At 39.1% G+C, this 22726-nt stretch overlaps 1 non-coding gene across 1 annotated transcript; it reads left to right on the top strand.

Annotated features, from left to right (window-relative positions):
• The first annotated feature begins 930 nt into the window (after positions 1-930).
• On the top strand, positions 931-1002 carry TRNAC-GCA (transfer RNA cysteine (anticodon GCA)). Its single transcript has one exon. It is a non-coding gene; the product is annotated as a tRNA-Cys (tRNA).
• Positions 1003-22726: the final 21724 nt, after the last annotated feature.

Genomic DNA, 22726 nt, shown 5'->3' with positions numbered 1-22726 from the left:
GATTCCAAAGGAAAATAACCTTAAAGGAGGTTCTCTGAATTAGTTATGGGTTATCTAGAAATGATTCCCTGATCTGATTATATTTAAAGACATCGATGACACAGTTTCCAGTGGCAACGTAGCTATTGGTAGTCTATTGCATGGATCAGTCAAGAGTTACTTAAGTGATCACTGTAGACACTTGTATCAAGCATATATAGGAAACAAAACCTTGGAGGATCAATAAGCTGCTATTATAGAATAATTTCATGAAAATAAGTAGTTTAATTGTTTTGCTTGGATTTTTTATATTTGCTAAGTTCACTGGGTGTCGTAGGCAAAACTCTAAGATGATCCCCAGTTCATACCACCTGGTGTTCATGTGTTGTATAATCCTTTCCTACTGCATGCCTGCATAAGTTGTGAATGTTACAGGATATCCCTACCATGAATACTTCATCAATCAATTGGTCTTTAATCAAACAGAGATAATAAGGGGTTGTTTTTCTTCAGTCGTTGTGTCTAACCCTTTGCAACCCCATGGACTGCTGCACTCCAGGCTTCCCTGTCCCTTGCCATCCAATCATCTCATCCTCTGTCACCCTCTTCTCCTTCTGCCTTCAGTCATTCCAAGCATAATGTTTTCTTTCCAATGAGTTGACACTTCACATCACATGGCCAAGCTATTGCAGCTTCAACTTCAATATCAATCCTTCCAATGAATATTCAGAGTTGATTTCCTTTAGGATTGACTGGTTTGATCTTGCTGTTGAAGGGATTCTCAAGTCTTCTCCAGCATCACAGTTCGAAAACATCAAGTCTTCTTTGCTCACCCTTCTTTATTGTCCATTTCTCACATCCGAACTTGACCACTGGAAAGACCATAGCCTTGACTATACAGATCTTTGTCAGCAAAATGATGTTTTTGTTCTTTAATATACTGTCTTGGTTTCCCTGGTGGCTCAGATGGTAAAGCGTCTGCCTGCAATGCGGGAGACCCAGGTTCGATCCCTGGGTTGGGAAGATCCTCTGGAGAAGGAAATGGCAAACCACTCCAACTCTTGCCTGGAAAATTCCATGGATGGAGGAGCCTGGTAGGCTACATCCCATGGAGTTGCAAAGAGTCAGACATGACTGAGTGACTTCCCTTTCCCTAGGTTTGTCATAGCTTTCCTGCCAAGAAGAAATTGTCTTCTAATTTCATGGCTACAATCACCATCTGCAGTGATTTTAGAGCTTAAGAAAAGGAAATCTGTCACTGCTTCTACCTTTTCCCTTTATATTTGCCATGAAGTGATGGGACCAGATACCATGATCTTAGTTTTTTTAAATATTGAGTTTTAAGCTGGATTTTTCACTCCTCTCTTTCACCCTCATCAAGAGTCTCTTTAGTTCCTCTTCACTTTCTGCCATTAAAATAGTATCATTTGCATCTGAATTTGCTGGTATTTTTCCCAGCAGTCTTGATTCCAACTTGTGATTCATCCAGCTCAGAATTCCCAATGATGCGCTCTGTGTATAAGTTAAATAAACAAGATGATAATAAACAGCCTTGTCATACTCCTTTTCCAATTTTGAATCAGTCAGTGGTTCCAAATGAGGTTCTAAGTGTTGCTTGTTGACATGTATTTTCTCAGGTTTTCTCAGGAGACAGGTAGATGGTCTGGGAGCAGCAGCTGAGCTTTGCTGGAGCAGCCATGAAGAGAGACCTCATGTCCGAGGTAAGAGAAACCCAAGTAAGACGGTAGGCACTAAGAGAGAGGATCGGAGGGGAGACAGACTGAAACTACAATCACAGACAACTAGCCAATCTGATCACATGGACCACAGCTTTGTCTAACTGAATGAAACTAAGCCATGCTGTGTGGGGCCACCCAAGATGGCCAGGTCATGGTGGAGAGGTCCGACAGAATGTGGTCCACTGGAGAAGGGAATGGCAAACCACTTCAGTATTCTTGCCTTGAGAACCCCATTGAACAGTATGAAAAGGCAAAAAGATAGGACACTGAAAGATGAACTCCCCAGGTCGGTAGGTGCCAAATATGCTCCTGGAGATCAGTGGAGAAAAAACTCCAGAAAGAATGAAGGGATGGAGCCAAAGCAAAAAACACCCAGTTGTGAATGGGACTGATGATGGAAGCAGGGTTTGATGCTGTAAGAGCAATATTACATAGGAACCTGGAAAGTTAAGTCCATCAATCAAGGCAAATTGGAAGTGGTCAAACAGGAGATGACAAGAGTGAATATCGACAATCTAGGGATCAGCAAACTAAGATGGACTGGAATGGATAAATTTAACTCAGATGACCATTATATCTACTCCTATGGGCAGGAATCCCTTAGAAGAAATGGAGTAGCTATTATAGTCAACAAAAGAGTCCAAAATGCAGTACTTGGAAGCAATCTCAAAAACGACAGAATGATCTCTGTTCATTTCCAAGGCAAACCATTCAATATCATGGTAATCCAAGTCTATGCCCCAACCAGTAATGCTGAAGAAGCTGAAAGTTGAACAGTTCTATGAAGACCTACAAGACTTTCTAGAACTAACCGCCAAAAAAGATGTCCTTTTCATTATAGGGGACTGGAATGCAAAGTAGGAAGTCAAGAAACACCTGGAGTAACAGGCAAATTTGGCCTTGGAGTACAGAATGAAGCAAGGCAAAGGCTAATAGAGTTCTGCCAAGAGAACGCACTGGTCAAGCAAACACTCTCTTCCAACAACATAAGAGAAGACACTACACATGAACATCACCAGATGGTTGACACTGAAATCAGATTGATTATATTCTTTGCAGCCAAAGATAGAGAAGCTCTATACAGTCAGCAAAAACAAGACTGGGAGCTGACTGTGGCTAGGATCATGAACTCCTTATTGCCAAATTAATACTGAAACTGAAGAAAGTAGAGAAAACCACTAGACCATTCAGGTATGACCTAAATCAAATCCCTTATGACTATACAGTGGAAGTGAGACATAGATTTAAGGGACTGGATCTGATAGCGTGCTGGTAGAACTATGGATAGAAGTTCATGACATTGTACAGCAGACAGGAATCAAGAACATCCCCATGAAAAAAACATGCAAAAGAGCAAAATGGCTGTCTGAGGAGGCCTTACAAACAGCTGTGAAAAAAAGAGAAGTGAAAAGTAAAGGAGAAAAGCGAAGATATACCCATTTGAATGCAGAGTTCCAAAGAATAGCAAGGAGAGATAAGAAAGCCCTTCTCAGCTATAGAGGAAGTAGAGGAAAATGATAGAATGGGAAAGACTAGAGATCTCTTCAAGAAAAACAGAGATACCAAGGGAACATTTCATGCAAAGATGGGCACAATAAAGGACAGAAATGGTAGGGACCTAACAGAAGCAGAAGATATTAAGAAGAGGTGGCAAGAATACACAGAATAACTGTACTAAAAACATCTTCAGGACCCAGATAATCACGATGGTGTGATCACTGACCTAGAGCCAGACATCCTGGAATGTGAAGTCAAGTGGGCCTTAGAAAGCATCACTATGAACAAAGCTAGTGGAGGTGATGGAATTGCAGTTGAGCTATTTCAAATCCTGAAAGATGACGCTGTGAAAGTGCTTCACTCAATATGCCAGCAAATTTGGAAAACTCAGCAGTGGCCACAGGACTGGAAAATGTCAGAATTCATTCCAATCCCAAAGAAAGGCAATGCCAAAGAATGCTCAAACTACTGCACGATTGCACTCATCTCACACGCTAGTAAAGTAATCCTTAAAATTCTCCAAGCCAGGCTTCAGCAATATGTGAACCGTGAACTTCCTGATGTTCAAGCTGGTTTTAGAAAAGGCAGAGGAACCCGAGATCAAATGGCCAACACCCGTTGAATCATCAAAAAAGCAAGAGAGTTCCAGAAAAGCATCTATTTCTGCTTTATTGACTATGCCAAAGCCTTTGACTGTGTGGATCATTACAAACTGTGGAAAATTCTTAAAGAGATGAGAATCTCAGACCACCTTACCTGCCTCTTGAGAAACCTGTATGCACGCCAGGAAACAACAGTTAGAACTGGACATGAAACAACAGACTGGTTCCAAATAGGAAAAGGAGTACATCAAGGCTGTATGTTGTCACCCTGCTTATTTAACTTATATGCAGAGTACATCGTGAGAAATGCTGGGCTGGAAGAAGCCCAAGCTGGAATCAAGATTGCCGGGTGAAATATCAATAACCTCAGATATGCAGATGACACCACCTTTATAGCAGAAAGTGAAGAAGAACTAAAGAGCCTATTGAAGAAAGTGAACAAGGAGAGTGAAAAAGTTGGCTTAAAGCTCAACATTCAGAAAACTAAGATCATGGCCTCTGGTCCCACCACTTCATGGCATTAGATGGGGAAAAATTGGAAACAGGGGCTAACTTTATTTTATTGGGCTCAAAAATCACTGCAGATGGTGATTGCATCTGCAGTGAAATTAAAAGACACTTACTCCTTGGAAGGAAAGTTATGACCAAGCTAGACAGCATATTAAAAAGCAGAGGAATTACTTTGCCAACAAAGGTCCATCTAGTCAAGGCTATGGTTTTTCCAGTGGTCGTGTATGGATGTGAGAGTTGGACTATAAAGAAAGCTGAGGGCCAAAGAATTGATGCTTTTGAACTGTGGTGTTGGAGAAGACTCTTGAGAGTTCCTTGGACTGCAAGGAGATCCAACCAGTCCATCCTAAAGGAGATCAGTCCTGGGTGTTCATTGGAAGGACTGATGTTGAAGCTGAAACTCCAATACTTGGGCCACCTGATGCAAAGAGCTGACTCATTGGAAAAGACCCTGATGCTGGGAGGGATTGAGGGCAGGAGGAGAAGGGGACGACAGAGGATAAGATGGTTGGATGGCATCACCAACTTGATCAACATAGGTTTGGGTGAACTCCAGGAGTTGGTCATGGACAGGGTGGCCTGGCTTGCTGCATTCATGGGGTCACAATGAGTCTGACATGACTGAGTGACTGAACTAAAGTGAACTAAGTCAAAGACTTTAGTGTAGTCAGTGAAACAGAAATAGATGTTTTTCTGGAATTCCTTTGCTTTCTCTATGGTCACACAAATGTTGGCAATTTGACCTCTGGTTCCTCTGCATTTTCTGAATTCAGTTTGAACATCTGGAAGTTCTCAATTCATGTACTGTTCAAGCTTAGGTTGAAGGATTTTGAGCATAACCTTACTCTGTGGGAGACAGTAGTTCTTTTCCAGTAGTTTGAGCATTCTTTAGTACTACCCTTCTTGGGAATTGGAATGAAAATTGACCTTTTCCAGTCCTGTGGCCACTGTTGGGTTTTCCAAATATGTTAACGCAATGAGTGCAGCACTTTAATAGCATCATCATTAGGATTTTAAATAGCTCTGCTCTAATGCCATCACTGCCACTAGCTTCATTGGTAGCAGTGCTTTCTAAGACCCACTTGACTTCACACTCCCAAGTCTGGCTCTGGGTAAGTGACTACACCACCATGGTCATCAGGTCATTTAGATCTTTTTTGTACACTTCTTCTGTGTCTTTGTGCCATCTCTTCTTGATCTCTTCTGTTTCTACCAGGTCTTTACCATTTCTGTCCTTTATTGTGCCCATCTATGGATGAAATGTTCCTTTGATATTTCCAGTTTTCTTGAGGAGATCTCTAGTCTTTTCCCTTCTATTGTTTTCCTCTACTTCTTTGCATTGTTCATTGAAGACTTTCTCGTCTCTCCTTGCTATTCTCTGGAACGTTGCATTCAGTTGGGTATACCTTTCCCATTCTCCCTTGCTTTTCACTTCTCTTCTTTCCTCAACTATTTGTAACGTCTCCTCAGACAACCATCTTCCTTCTTGCATTTCTTTTTCTTTGTTATAGTTTTGTTCACTGCCTCCTGTACCGTACTAGGAACTTCTGTCATAGTTCTTCAGGCACTCTGTTTACTAGATCTAAGCCCTTGAATCTATTTGTGACCTCCATTGTATATTCATAGGGATTGATTTAATTCATACTTGACTGGCCTAGTGGTTTTCCCTGCTTACTTTAGCTTATACCTGTATTTTTCTATAAGGAGTTTATGAGCTGAGCCACAGTCAGCTCCAGGTCTTATTTTTGTATACAGCTTCTCCATCTTTGGCTAAAATAGTGCAATCAATCTGATATCAAAATTGACCATTCTGCTGAATCATGGAAAAAGTAAGAGAGTTCCAGAAAAACATCTATTTCTGCTTTATTGACTATGCCAAAGCCTTTGACTGTGTGGATCACAATAAACTGTGGAAAATTCTGAAAGAGATGGGAATACCAGACCACCTGATCTGCCTCTTGAGAAATCTGTATGCAGGTCAGGAAGCAACACTTAGAACTGGACATGGAACAACAGACTGGTTCCAAATAGGAAAAGGAGTACGTCAAGGCTGTATATTGTCACCCTGCTTATTTAACTTATATGCAGAGTACATCATGAGAAACGCTGGACTGGAAGAAACACAAGCTGGAATCAAGATTGCTGGGAGAAATATCAATAACCTCAGATATGCAGATGACACTACCCTTATGGCAGAAAGTGAAGAGGAACTAAAAAGCCCCTTGATAAAAGTGAAAGAGGAGAGTGAAAAAGTTGGCTTAAAGCTCAACATTCAGAAAACGAAGATCATGGCCCCATGGTCCCATCACTTAATGGGAAATAGATGGGGAAACAGGGGAAACCGTGTCAGACTTTATTTTTCTGGGCTCCAAAATCACTACAGATGGTGACTGCAGCCATGAAATTAAAAGACGGTTACTCCTTGGAAAGAAAGTTATGACCAACCTAGATAGCATATTCAAAACAGAGACATTATTTTGCCAACAAAGGTCTATCTAGCCAAGGCTATGGTTTTTCGAGTGGTCATGTATGGATGTGAGAGTTGGACTGTGAAGAAGGCTGAGCTTCGAAGAATTGATACTTTAGAACTGTGGTGTTGGAGAAGACTCTTGAGAGTCCCTTAGACTGCAAGGAGATCCAACCAGTCCATTCTGAAGGAGGTCAGCCCTGGGATTTCTTTGGAAGGACTGATGCTAAAGCTGAAACTCCAGTACTTTGGCCACCTCATGCGAAGAGTTGACTATTTGGAAAAGACTCTGCTGCTGGGAGGGATTGGGGGCAGGAGGAGAAGGGGACGACAGAGGATGAGATGACTGGATGGCATCACTGACTCGATGGACATGAGTTTGAGTGAACTCCGGGAGTTGGTGATGGACAAAGAGGTCTGGCGTGCTGCAATTCATGGGGCACAAAGAGTCGGACACGACTGAGTGACTGAACTAAACTGAACTGAACTAATGTGTAGAGTCATCTCTTCATTTGTTGAAAAGGGTGTTTGCTATGACCAGTGCATTCTCTCAGAAGAATTCGGTTAGCCTTTCATTTTGTACTCCAAGTCCAAACTTGCCTGTTCCTCCAGGTATCTCTTGACTTCCTACTTTTGCATTCCAACCCCCTATGATGAATAGCACATCTTTTTTGGTGTTAGTCCTGGGAGGTCTTGTAGGTCTTCATAAAACTGGTAAACTTTATCTTCTTCAGTATCAGTAGTGGGCCATAAACTAGGATTACTGTAATGTTGAATGTCGTGCTTTGAAAATGAAATGAGATCATTCTGTCATTTTTGAGGTGACACCCAAGTACTGCATTTTGTACTTGTTTGTTGATTATGAGGGCTACTCCATTTCTTCTATGGGATTCTTACCCATCAAACCTGGGTCTCTTGCATTACAGGCAGATTCTTTACCATCTGACCCACCAGGGACACCTTTCTTGCCCACAGTAGTAGATATAATGGTCATCTGAAATAAATTCACCCATTCCCATCCATTTTAGTTCACTGATTCCTAAGATGTTGATTTTTACTCTTATCATCTCCAGCTTGACCACATCCAATTTACCTTGATTCAAGTACCTAACATTCCGGGTTTCTATGCAATACTGTTCTTTACATTATCAGAGTTTACTTTCATCACCAGACATATCCACAACTGAGCATCGTTTCTGCTTTGGCTCAGCTGCTTAATTCTTTCTGGAGCTGGTGGCAGTTGTCCTCTGCTCTTCCCCAGCAGCATATTGGACATCTTCTAACCTGGCGGGGGGAGGGGGGTTATCTTTTGGTGTCATATCTTTTCGTCTTTTTACAGTTCATGAGGCAGTCTTGGCCTAATTTGTTGAGTCAAACAAAATGAAACATCAGCCAACTTGCCTACTAGCCTTGAAAGAGCAGCTGTGGGGTCACATCATTGGGAATTCCAGTAGCTGAAAACAGCTGCTTGTGGACAACCAGCCAGAAAGCAGGGAGCTTAGTCCACAGGGAAGTTGGTTTTGCCATGAATCCAGATAAGCTTAGAATAAGACCCTGAGCCTCAGATAAGGATGAAGATCTCACTGAGACCTCAATTTTAGCCTAGTGAGACCCTAAGAGATTCCAGTTAACCTGTGCACAGATTCCTGATCCAGAAATATTTTTAATATAAATTTATTTATTTTAATTGGAGGTTAATTACTTTACAATATTGTGTTGGTTTTGCCAAACATCAACATGAATCTGCCACAGGTATACACGTGTTCTCCATCCTCCTGAACCCCCCTCCCTCCTCCCTCCCCGCACCATCCCTCTGGGTCTTCCCAATGCACCAAGCATCCAGTATCATGCATGGAACCTGGACTGGCGATTCTTTTTATATATGATATTATACATGTTTCAATGCCATTCTCCCAAATCATCCCACCCTCTCCCTCTCCCACAGTGTCCAAAAGACTGTTCTATACATCTGTGTCTCTTTTTCTGTCTTGCTTACAGGGTTATCATTACCATCTTTCTAAATTCCATATATATATGTTAGTATACTGTATGGGTGTTTTTCTTTCTGGCTTACTTCACTCTGTATAATAGGCTCCAGTTTCATCCACCTCATTAGAACTGATTCCAATGTATTCTTTTTAATGGCTGAGTAATACTCCATTGTGTATATGTACCACAGCTTTCTTATCCATTCATCTGCTGATGGATATCTAGGTTGCTTCCATGTCCTGGCTATTATAAACAGTGCTGCGATGAACATTTGGGTACATGTGTCTCTTTCCATTCTGGTTTCCTCAGTGTGTATGCCCAGCAGTGGGATTGCTGGGTCATAAGGCAGTTCTAGTCCCAGTTTTTTAAGGAATCTCCACACTGTTCTCCATAGTGGCTGTACTAGTTTGCATTCCCACCAACAGTGTAAGAGGGTTCCCTTTTCTCCACACCTTCTCCAGCATTTACTGCTTGTAGACTTTTGGATCACAGCCATTCTGACTGGTGAAAAATTTTGACATAATAAATTTGTGTAGCTGTAAGCCACTACTTTTGTAGCAACTTGTTGGGAAACAGTAGAAAATTAATAGAGTGCTATTGCCTAGAAGTAGGGTGCTGTTATAACAAATATCTAAAAATGTAAGAGTCACTTTGGAATCAGGAGTTGGGCAGAGGGTAGAAGAATCTTGAGGAAAGTGATACAGAAAGCCTAAATTTCCTAGAATAGACTGCTAATAGAAATGAGGTTGTTGCAGGGGAGGTCTCAGAGGAAGTGAGGAACATGTCATTGTTAAGGCAGAAGCATCCTTTTTAAGCAGAGGCAAAAGCCAATGTTTAGAATGGGATAGGACACTGGAAATTATGATAAGCATATATTTCAGATTGTGTTAGCTAAGGACTTTGAATTCATAAAATTCTACTGAGCCTCCTTTGGCAGTAGAAGCGCTATTTTCTCCCTGTCTGAAGAAGTAGTCTACTTTTGTCTGAGACAACTTGAGTCACCTCCCCTGTGGCGCTGTTTTTCCTGAGACTTCTGATCTTCATCAAGGCCTAACTCCCCACAATTCATTCTCTAGATCTATAATTGCACTTAAATTTCAGATAGGCCAGAGAGTAAGGTACAGAGTATATCTCATGAGAAGGTCTAATGCCTGCAAAGTGATTAACAAGATTTTGCAAATTTCTATAGCTAGAAACCTGAGAAACATGTCCTGGGATTAATTCTAAAGCTGTTAAATCAGATTTAAAAATATAGTGGGAGAGCAGATTGAATTTATACTCCTTAGATAGATATTTCACATTCAATATTCATATCAACATTCCATAGATATAAGCAGTCACTGCCGTAGTGAAACAGGCTGAGAGAGACTCTAATATTTCACTTGGTCGATTGATTTGGATCCAAATGTGCATCACACTAAATGAGAAGAAAATACCAGCACATTTTAATATGCTGTAGATTAAGGTATTCAAAGCTAAAGGAGATTGGGATGCTTAAATGGATTTACCTATGCCCCACAGAGGTCATAGAGGACAGTCCTTTTCACATCTAGAAAACACATTCCTAAGTGGAACCCTTTCATGCTTGAATAGTTCTGTCATAGCTGTTTTTTAAAGCCAGAAATGATAGTGGAAACTTGCCACTGATCTGAGCTTCCAAATTTCATGAAGATAATCAGATCTGGTTGTGACTCTTAATTACGCACTGTCAAAGGCAGCGCACGTGTGTTTACCATAATGGGTGACAGAACCAACACAGAAATCAGACTCAACTAACCTGCAGAAATTTTTGGCATTGGCCAGAGGAACATTATATTTCTAAACTGAAATAGATGTATAGCCTACTAAATTTGTGTAAGTAACATATTTCAAGTTTGATTAAGCAAAGTATTTCAATTACTGTAATATAAAATCATAGCCTCTGAATGAATTCTCAGACTTTAGCCAGTTTACTAAACTCTAGTCTCTTGATTAGAGTGGAGGCCAGGTCCCCTTAATGAAGAATCCTTCCATAAACCCCAAAAATGAATGCCCTAAATTTCTCTCTGCCTTTACCCAAATACACTGTAGTCATTTACAAGGTTGGTTATGCATAGGCACAGCAGAAATAATCAAACTTTTAGGGGATTACTGGATTGTGTCTCCAAAAAAGATCTTAAACCCGGAGGCCTGAAATGCCTTTCTTGTCCTCTAGTCAGATTTGAGGTTTATGAAGGTCAAGTGAGCAATGGAGTTTTGGCTTGTTCTTCTTTCACAGAGGATCTAACAAATCCCTGAATACAACTGATGGTTATCTCTCATAATTTGAAATAGTCATACTTTGCAACTGGTAGAATTTGCACATTGATTAACAGGCCTTTTTAATAAGAAAGGTCAAGTGGAAGCCAGCAGAACTGGCTCTGTCTAGCAAAAGAATAACTCTAGATCAATCATGTGGGCATTGCAGAGATAAGTGACAATCTAAAAGACTCGAAAAGTGTAAGAATGGTGATTCATGCTACATTCTCATTCAACTTGCCGATTTGGGTCATGCGCAATCCAGATGGATCTTGGAGAATAATAATGGATTATCATCATCTCAATCATATATTGACTCCAATTGCAGCTGCTGCTACAGATGAAGTTCCATAGCTGGAATACATTAACATATCCCTCAGCCAGCACCTGTTATGTAGCTATTGATCTGGAAAATGACTTTCTCTATATTTGGTTGTAAAGCACATCAAAAGTGCTTTTCTTTCAGCTGAACTTACCGGTAACATGTCCTCACCGCCCTACCTCGTAACTATGTAACTCTCTAATCCTGTCTGCACTGGAACAACCTTGATTACCTCTCCTCCAGAAGGGTCATCCGTTTTATTGATTTATTGAATTGAGGATATACTGATTGGACCTGATTATTAGGAAGTAGCTACTATTTTAGACATCTAGTGAAAACATATACATGGCAAAAGATGGAAAATAAATCCCCTCAAAATTCATTGGTTTAGAAAATGTTGAAAGGTCTCTTCAAAGTTAAAAGCCAACTTGGTCCTCAAGCCTCTTCAACCATCATAAAAGAGACAAAATTCTGTCTCAGATCTTGGAAGTACTATTTGTGCACTGATTAACTCCAAAAAGTTATCATTTTTGAGTAGGTCCCAGAATAGGAATACGCCTTGGAAGAGGTTTAGGATATAATGCATGGGCATATAAATTAGCTCATTAGATGGTGTTTGAAAATCATGGCAGAATGGTATTATATTGCCTTCTCTCTCTCAACTCACATATATGGACTTTGGGGCAATTTCATATATGTAGCAGCTGATGACCAAAAACTCGGGTTCATTTATAGGTGTTTTTACATAATACTTGAAAGTACACAAGTGTGTGTGTGTGTGTGTGTGCGTGTGATTAATACTACCTGTAAGTACACAAGGGCAGTACTATATAGGGATTACCCTTGGGTCACCATAAAGGAAGATAACATTAGATGTTTGTTACCTTATAAAGAAATACAAACTTCAAGCATTGTATCTGGTTGTTGATTTTGTGTAGAAAGAGAAATAATCAGAAACGTAGATCTTCACTGATTCATGGACAGTGGTTAATGGTTTGGCTTAATGAGTTGAAAAGAATGAAATGGGGAAATCGATACAAAAGGGAGTATGGGTAAGTGGTGCATGGGGAAAAAAAGTTATGAAGGGAGTTGGAAGTGAAGATATGCTTGCCTCATGTGAAAGCTCACCAAAGTGCAAGGAAAATAATAGTAATTAAGTGAACAAGTTCACCCATTGTAAGGATATCAGTAAACTGATCCCTCTAGCTATATTGTTCCTTATCCATTGAGCTCATGAGTTAAATGTTCATGGATGCAGTGATGACAATCCATAGGGTCAGCAAACTTGGCTGACTCAACAAAGATATCGTGGTTATAGGAACAAATACTCTACCAGCTGCCCAAATCAGAGACAACAGTAAGCCCTGAAATAAAATGGCATCATAATCTGGGTTTACTGCTCAGCTACTTGGTAAACCAAAGGTAAATCAAATGCTTAATTAAATAAGATGTGTCCAGTCATGGAAGGGACAGCATTTTATTCTCACTGGAATAAAGTTTATACTGCATATGAGTTTGCCTTGCTTTTGCAGAATGCTTCTGCCAAAGCCACCATTCACAAACATAAAAAATGCCTTCTTTTCCATCATAGTATTCCACACAGCATTGCTTCTGACCAAGAAATTCATTCAGAGTAAATGAAGTATAGCGAAGGGCTGATGTTCATCAAATTATGGGCCTTTCCATGTACCCGATTATCTGGAAGAGGGGTCCTGAGTGATAGTATGACCATTAGACGATTCATAGCTGCCATATATTGGGCAATAACAGCTCTACAGAAAAGAAGATAATGTTTTTTTAATTTTTTAAATTTAGAAATAAAAGGACTTTCCTGGTGGTACAGTGAATAGGAACCTGTCAGCCAGTGCTGGGGAAACAGATTCGATCCCTGCTCCAGGAAGATTCCACAGGCCACAGAACACCTAAGCCCGTGCACCACTGAGCCTGTGCCCCATAAGAGAAGCCACCCCAACAAGAAGCCTGCGCACCTCAGTGAAGAGTAGCCCCCCTCATCGCAACTAGAGAAAGCCTGCACACAGCAACAAAGACCCAGCAAAACCAAAAATAAGTAATACGCTTTAAAAACTAAGAAAATTTTTTTTTTAATCTAGATTAAGAATTTTCTGGGAGGGGCTTTCCGGGTGGCTCAGTGGTAAAGAATCCACCTGCCAGTGCAAGAGACAAGGTTTGATCCCTGATCCAGGAAGATCCCCCATGCCTCAGAGCAGCTAAGCCCATGTGCCACAACTAGTGAGCCTGTGCTCTAGAACCTGGGAGCTGCAACTACTGAGTCCTATCTGCCTAGATCCTGTTCACCGACAGCCTGTGCTTTGCAAGAGGAGAAGCCGCTGCAATGAGAAGCCCATACACCACAACTAGAGAGTGGGCCCCTCTTGTCACAACTAGAGAAAAACCCACACAGCAATGAAGACTTAGCACACCCAATAAATAAATAATTTTTTAAAAATAATTTTCTGGGAATTCCCTGATGGTCCAGTGGTTAGGACTCTGTGCTTTCACTGTTGAGGACACACATTTGATCCCTGGTTAGGGAACTAAGATCCCACAAGCCATACCATTTTTTTTTTTTAATGTGATAAAAAGAAGTATTTTCTATAAGTCCCATAGATAATTATACGATGGCATATTAGTCAAGATTTCCAGAGAAACAGAAATATTATAAACATTATTGTACACATACATACACACAAGTATAAAAAGATTTATTACAAGGAATCGGTTCATGTGAATATGGCTGTTGAGAAATTTGATAATTTGCTGTTTGCAAGTTGGAGACCCAGGAAAGCTGGAGGTATAATTTTGGTTCAAAACAGAAGGCCTGAGTACCAGAAGAACCCAAGTGCAAGTCCAGCCTGAGTCTGAAGGCCAGAGAATGAGAGGTGCTGGGGATGTAAGTCCCAGTCCACGGGCAGAGGAAGACTGATGTTCCAATTCATTCAGGCAGCCAGAGAGAATGAATTCTCTCTTCCTCTCTCTACCTCTTTGCTTTCTTTGGGCCCTGGATGGACTGGATGATGCTGACTCACATTAACAAGGGCACTCTCTTTACAGAGTCTACCAATTACGCTAATCTCAACCAGGAACATCCTGACAGACACACCCAGAAATAGTTTAACCAATTATCTGGGCACCTCATTAGTTGGCAAGTTGACCCGTAAAATTCTCCATCACAGATGGGAATAAAACTCAGTAATATTGGTATTCAAAGCACATTCTCTTACTTGTTTACTATACCCCTTCTCTTATAACTGAGACTATAATTACATTGTCTGCTAGGTACCTGTGTACTTCTATAAGAAAACTTGTGGAACTCATTGTTAATTACACCCTTTATTCAAGTCAAACTAAGATAGCCTCTATTCCTTTTTCCCCCCTCTCCATGGGAACAGAATTTGAAATACTTATAAGAACATCTGTTTTAAACAAAGATGTATTTCAGCATTTCCTCCTTATCCTCTTGGAAACATTGCAAGTCCAAAATTACTTTTTTTAATTTTTAAGAATTCAAAAATTCCAGTTTTAGAGACTTTGGAGATAAATATAATCCCCAAACTCAAAAATACATGTCAGGGCTGCCAAAAGCAGCTGAGTCTGAGCAGAAGTTATCTAAATAAAAGTGAAGACAAGAAACACAATAAATGATGAGAGAACTATCCTTGACACCACTCAAAAAACTACAGGTCAAGAAAATCTACAGCTGAAATGCTCATTCTGAAGTCCAAAGCACTTAGGGAAAAAGTAAGCAAAGGACGTATAGCTACACAACGAATTATAAAGACTGGCCATATTTATAGGAACCAGCTTGTCTTTCTAGCAGCAAATAGTTTCCTAATCTTTATGTGAGCACAGTTGCCTAGATAAAGATGAGCATTCCTTTAGTTGTTCTGCCTGGCCACATGAATACGTACTGACTAATAAGACGTAAGCTGAACTTCCTGAAAAATTTCAAAGATGATTCAAATGTTCCATTTGCTCCCATCCTCTCCCTCTAACCCCATGCCTCCAATTCAAAAGTTATGCCAGAGTATGAGAGAAGATAGGAAGAGTTTCATATAAGATAAATAAGCTTCTCTCTTATTGAAGCCAGTATTGTTTTGGATTTTCTTTTTGAATGGCAGCTAAAACTAATCGAAATAATTCTTCACAAATACACATGGGTTCAAATTTCATATGATGATATCTCCTCAGTTCAGTTCAGTTCAGTAACTCAGTTGTGTCCGACTATTTGCGACCCCATGAATTGCAGCACGCCAGGCCTCCCTGTCCATCACCAACTCCTGGAGTTCACTCAGACTCATGTCCATTGAGTCAGTGACGCCATCCAGCCATCTCATCCTCTGTCGTCCCCTTCTCCTCCTGCCCCCAATCCCTCCCAGCATCAGAGTCTTTTCCAATGAGTCAACTCTTCACATGAGGTGGCCAAAGTACTGGAGTTTCAGCTTTAGCATCATTCCTTCCAAAGAACACCCAGGACTGATCTCCTTTAGAATGGACTGGTTGGATCTCCTTGCAGTCCAAGGGACTCTCAAGAGTCCTCCAAACCACAGTTCAAAAGCATTAATTCTTTGGTGCTCAGCTTTCTTCACAGTCCAACTCTCACATAAAACTAACAATTCTAACCATTTATTGCAATTCTAACCAATAACATGGACAGTTGCTTTAAAAAAAAAAAAAAGAAGAAGAAGAAGAAGAACTCTCAGTGAAAAGGTTGTTATTGTTTCATACAAAAATCCAAAATGTGGTATCTTCATAAAAAAAGTAGCATGTAGATTTATACTTTTAACCCAAAGTTTTCAATAATTTCTTTGCTAGGTCAATATTGGTTTCTACAGAATTGGAATGTTGTCAGGAATAATGAGTATGGGTCATCTCTCCATTTGTGAGTTCAACCTTATGATACACTTGCTTTTCAAATAAAAAGCAAAGAAGAAGTGAACAATGAAATCCAGTATTTGTTGGATCTGAAGGTTGTTGGCAGCTAAGAATAAATAGAGTAAGTAATTAAATTGAAGTAGGCTTATGTAGCAGAATATTATGCATACATGCATAACTTAAAACATATTGCTGATCAACAAAAGTTACAAATGCAAAGAATTATAGAGTTAGAAAATATATGTATATCTACATATATAAAAGTATTTTGCTTTGTTTGTCATCTTGTAGAGACAACTGCTCAATATCGTCTAGAACAGAGAAACAAGGCCATCTTCTCTGCTTACTGTGTTGAGTTGATCTATGCATTTTAAATGGCAGATGCTCACTCTGTGTGTATGTGCATGCGTGTGTGCATTCTTTGCATAAAAGAGAACACAAAAAGCCTTAAACAGCATCTAAGCCTTAAGTTTTGTAGACATCTATTCAAACTTTTTTGCATCACTGGAATATTACTCCTTTTCTATGATCACAAATTGTTCTTAAATTCTAGTTTTTATTCCAAATTATATGTCATACTTTAATCCCTGGTGCTCAGATATGGATCGTTCCCCTCTCATATGTAGTATAGCTCCCTGTGACTATCACTCTTACTATCATTATCATAACCAGACTTGAATTTTCTTTCTTCAGGAAAACTTATTTGACATTTCACTGATATGACAAATGTCATACACAATTCCAGGAGTAGCACATCAATGACAAGGGTTCTCACTTTCTAGATTTAAAACTGATAGTGCAAATGAGTTATTACATATCTGTTCAACTTATTAAAATTGTATGCCTAGTCTTGGGGTTTTTCTGTCACAGCTGAGAAATTATCCCTTCTGTATTACATCAGTGTAGATTTATATTCCAAATGATAGGTATTTTGTAAAGCATATTACAACTAGTTTTAGGAAAAATATAAATGATGTAATAAGCATATGTACTGATTAAAATATTTTGAAAAATACTGATCAACAGACAAAATATCAACAGATATTGCCATTTCAACAGAAGAAAAGCTCCTCTACCTATTATTTTATGATATAAAGTAGAAGTAAATCTTAAAGTTAGGCTGCTTGGGTAAACCACGCAGGTCTGAGCTTTGTGCGAAGGGGTAGAGTGGTAAAGGCCTTGACCCCAATGGTGAGGCCTTTCTGCGACCACCACGTTAGAGGGCTCTGAGACTGTGCCAACAGATTAATCAGAATTATAAATGTTCAAAATTGGAAGAGACCTTTGAAGCCATTTTATTCAACATCCTATACAATGCATGAATTCCTTTTTAAGCATTTAGAATCCAGGTAGAAGAAAATTTAGGCAAATTCTCAGATAAATCCCAAACACCTGATAGTTATGCTGAAATTTTAAAAGAATATTTCCTAAGGATCTGGAAAGAAGATAGATAACAAAAGCCTCTAGAATGCAGACCTGCTCACTGCACATCAGGACAGTGTCACAACCAGTGTCACAGAACTGAGACATTAGAGCAGAATTTACAATGAACACTGAAGAGTCAGGAGGCAGGCAGAGGAGGTTCAAATTAAAATAAGGTAACATCTGTGTAACCAGGGACCACTTAACTGACAAGTCTCAAGCAGCAGCTGGTTTAGAAAATGTATAACAAAAACATGAAGCAAAGTGCCATAAAGACAAAAATCCATTAGCAATGATATTGAGCAGCAAATTTGCATTCTTGTGGTGCTTGCTGTAAGGCTACATAGTAAGCTTCTTGATGATGTTAACTTACGGTTAAATTAAAATTGCAAATAAATAAGAAAATATAAGTGATTTATTTGATTTGGGTTAAAAGTGTGTTGTAATCTTGGAGAAGCAAGAAATTTTTTTTCAGTGGACCCTAATAAAGTCATCTGAAGAATACAAAAGAGGTGAGTTCACCCTCTTCTTTAAATGGTCTGAATAGTAGAAGAGGCAAGCCACAAGGTTAATATAAAATACATGTCTGATTAGGTCTTTTATCACACTCTCAAAAGTCATTTTTCTAAACTCTTTCCTTTGACATTTGGCAAGGAGAGAATATGTCATATTTCACTAAAAATGTCAAACACATATATTACAGTAACATATACTGAGATGGTATAAATATGCTCTAACTCTTCCTCAGATTTAACTTTATAGAATGGATAACTAGGTAATACAATCTCTAGCACACTTATTCTTTATCCCCAAAGCATTTAAAATAAGTTTACAGTGTGGGTACAGGACAAACATCAATCACTTGATAGAAAAAATAATTATCGTGGTTGTATAACTTCTTATAAGTACATTATATTTGTAATTTCATTATATTCTAATACAGCAAAATGACTCATTAAAATTTTAATTTGTAATTGTTTCCCATGTTCATTAGACATTTTCCTCTTATCTTTGATTCCAAAGGAAGAAACAGGCCTTTTACAAATCCTTGCCTAAAAATGTTTGGAAGACAGGGAGGGAAAGCTACTAGAAACAAGCCTCATTTTTGTGGTAATATGAAAGCCCATGCTTCTTTATAGAACTTTGCTATGTGTCCCATTGGGAAGTGCCTTTTATTATTTCACTGTTAGTAAATTCACTCAGAACAACTCATTATGCTTGCCAAGCTACATAGTATTACAAAACATATTCCTGTTAAATACCTACAAAGTTTTTTATTTTTCTTTTGTTTTTTTTTTAATTTTATTTTATTTTTAAACTTTACATAATTGTATTAGTTTTGCCAAATATCAAAATGAATCCGCCACAGGTATACATGTGTTCCCATCCAAGTTTTTTAGCAAATTTTACTGGATGGGAAGGTTTCAAGAATCTGTGAATACTTTTGAGGTTTTAGTTCAGTTTACTTTTAATATTAATTTTTTTTTTAAATCTCAGGCCTTTGGTTCAGTCACTTAGCAAGGACTCTGAGGGGTAGCTGAACTGAATGCCAGGCTGTTCATATTTCAGACACCATCAGCATGAACATCATCTCATGCTTTTTCAATGTACACAAACTAGACATCGGGTTGATTTTGCTACAGTTTTAGAGCAGGATTCAAAATGTGTTAAAATTGAGAAAATTTCATGATTTATAAAGCATTGACATTCAACATTCATAAACATTTTAAAATAAGAACACACAAGAAATGCATTTCTAAAAGACATGATAAGTCCAAAGTCTAGGAAAAAATCAGTGTATACTGTACTTTGTTAACAGTGGAACGGGTGTGGAAAAACTGCTGCAGGCAAAGAGAAAAGAAACTAAAATTAAACTAAACTGTAAGTCTGAGATGACCAATTATAATTTAGGATGAGGACTCAAAAGCTTTTTAAAGCCATTATATTCTATATAAGCAGTCATTTTTTACAAATATTAAACTTCAAAAATGTACCATTTTATAGATAGGTAAGTTATATAATTTAATGACCTAGCCACCTGGTAAATTGTCTTTCAGCCATTTAAATTTTATTATAGATTTCACCAGATTTTTGGCCACCCAGCATTTGGTATTTCCCTGAGTATAGGTGGTATATCCTAACATGGAATATACCTTCTTGTTGCCTAAGGAGGCTGGATACTAGGAGAATTTCCATTCTCTCAAGAAGAACCCAAAATTTGCACAGTCATATTTGGCTTTTAAGGGAGGAGCATCATGGGTAGAAGAAATATGAGACTTCTTTGGAGCTTTGCTAGGTTGCAAAAACCCCAGGATTTCCATAGGAATATACAAGTGTTATGGCAATAAAAAGAGGAGAGAGAGAGAGATAAAGAGAAGAAGTCAGGAAAGGAGAAAGGGAGGAGGGAAGGAAGGGAAGATGGAAATTAATAACTGAAACCAGATTAATAGGATTTGAAATTAGATTTGCATTTTTTTCAAGCACTGTTGACCAAAATGCCATTTCTTCTGCTTCCCTGATTTGTATATTTTACAACTGATTTCCATGGATAATAAGAACATAAAATGGCAGAAATTCTAAATGATAGCCCACCAATACTTGGCAATGAAGCCTAAATAAAAGGAGACCCTCAACAGAAAGAAATGTTACACCATATTACTTACAACTGTAATTTGGTTAGTTTAATTTTCTAAGAACATTTCCCAATTTGTCTCACTATGTATTATGATGGGAGGTAAAATTCTGATATTTAAAGGCTAAAATTTCTTGAATAAGACTGTATTATTATCTATTAAATATTATGAAATCCTTGCTTGTTTTATTTATTTATTTATTTTTGGCTGTGCTGAGTCTTTGTTGCTGCACAGGCTTTCTCTAGTTGCAGCGAGCGGGGCTGCTCTCCAGCTGCAGTGGTTGGGCTTCTCATTGTGGTAGCTTCTCTTGTTGCAGAGCATGGGCATGATGGCTTGAGTAGTTGTGGTACATGAGCTCAGTAGTTGTGGCTCGAGGGCTGGCTCAGTAGTGATGCACAGGACTTAGTTGCTTTGCTGCATTGTAAATCTTCCCAGCCAGGGATCAATCCCGTGTCTCTTGCATTGGCAGGTGTATTCTTTACCACTGAGCCACCAGGGGAGCCTCCTTTCCTCATTTTAATATTTTAATATCTAGAGTTAATAACCTTTAACTGGTAGACAGTTTAATGTTAACGATTAGTACTAATTAGTAACTTTGTTGAATATAGCAACGTTGGAAGGTTGATACTGGGAAAAGATAAGACAGATGACAAACCATAAAAGAACCAAGGTCTGGTCATGAAGTATGGTTATAGCACATATCATACAGCAGTTCTTTAATATTTCAACGATACTTGAACCCTTTATGAACGTTCTGATATAAATCAAGGTGTTAGCATTGGTAGAGTTCTAGCATAATCTTCTGGTCAACAGAACTTGTTAGCATTCCATTTATTTTCAAGTATTGATATATCTAGTCTAAGGGTATTGTACAGGGCTTTGGGGTTATGACTGTAAAAACTGGAGAAATAGGCCATTGTTGCCATTTTACCTTTGTTCACAGCAATAAATTCCTGAGATTGTTGAATGCTATTTATCCATAATCATGGTAAAAACATTTTCCATTACCTTAAATTTCTGATCTACTCAGTCTTTTACAAAAAATATATACCTAGTGTATAGAAAATGCCATATACAACATCGCTAAATTTTCCAATGTCATCCAAAAATTAAACTCCATGAAAACAGAGCTACATCTACTTTTCTTGATGCTATATCTCATTGCCTTACCTGGTTTCTAACAAGGAGCTCAGAAGATACTCAATTAATTTTATTAAAATTATTTCAACCAAAAAATGTGTCAGATCAGATCAGATCAGTCGCTCAGTCGTGTCCTACTCTTTGCGACCCCATGTCCATCACCAACTCCCGGAGTTCACTGAGACTCGCGTCTCCTGCCCCCAATCCCTCCCAGCATCAGAGTCTTTTCCAATGAGTCAACTCTTCGCATGAGGTGGCCAAAGTACTAGAGTTTCAGCTTCAGCATCATTCCTTCCAAAGAAATCCCAGGGCTGGTCTCCTTCAGAATGGACTGGTTGGAACTCCTTGCAGTCCAAGGGACTCTCAAGAGTCTTCTCCAGCACCACAGTTCAAAAGCATCAATTCTTCGGTGCTCAGCCTTCTTCACAGTCCAACTCTCACATCCATACACGACCACAGGAAAAACCATAGCCTTGACTAGACGAACCTTTGTTGGCAAAGTAATGTCTCTGCTTTTGAACATGCTATCTAGGTTGGTCATAACTTTCCTTCCAAGGAGTAAGCATCTTTTAATTTCATGGCTGCAGTCACCATCTGCAGTGATTTTGGAGCCCAGAAAAATAAAGTCTGACACTGTTTCCACTGTTTCCCCATCTATTTCCCATGAAGTGGTGGGACCGGATGCCATGATCTTCGTTTTTTGAATGTTGAGCTTTAAGCCAACTTTTTCACTCTCCACTTTCACTTTCATCAAGAGGCTTTTTAGTTCCTCTTCACTTTCTTCCATAAGGGTGGTGTCATCTGCATATCTGAGGTTATTGATATTTCTCCCGGCAATCTTGATTCCAGCTTGTGTTTCTTCCAGTCCAGCATTTCTCATGATGTACTCTGCATATAAGTTAAATAAACAGGGTGACAATATACAGCCTTGATGAACTCCTTTTCCTATTTGGAACCAGTCTGTTGTTCCATGTCCAGTTCTAACTGTTGCTTCCTGACCTGCATACAAATTTCACAAGAGGCACATCAGGTGGTCTGGTATTCCCATCTCTTTCAGAATTTTCCACAGTTTATTGTGATCCACACAGTCAAAGGCTTTGCCATAGTCAATAAAGCAGAAATAGATGTTTTTCTGGAACTCTCTTGCTTTTTCCATGATCCAGCAGATGTTGGCAATTTGATCTCTGGTTCCTCTGCCTTTTCTAAAACCAGCTTGAACATCAGGAAGTTCACGGTTCACATATTGCTGAAGCCTG

The sequence above is a fragment of the Bos indicus genome, chromosome 12 (genome assembly GCF_029378745.1).
Source record: "Bos indicus isolate NIAB-ARS_2022 breed Sahiwal x Tharparkar chromosome 12, NIAB-ARS_B.indTharparkar_mat_pri_1.0, whole genome shotgun sequence".
Taxonomy (NCBI): domain Eukaryota; kingdom Metazoa; phylum Chordata; class Mammalia; order Artiodactyla; family Bovidae; genus Bos; species Bos indicus.
This window is presented reverse-complemented; position numbering and strand designations above follow the sequence as displayed.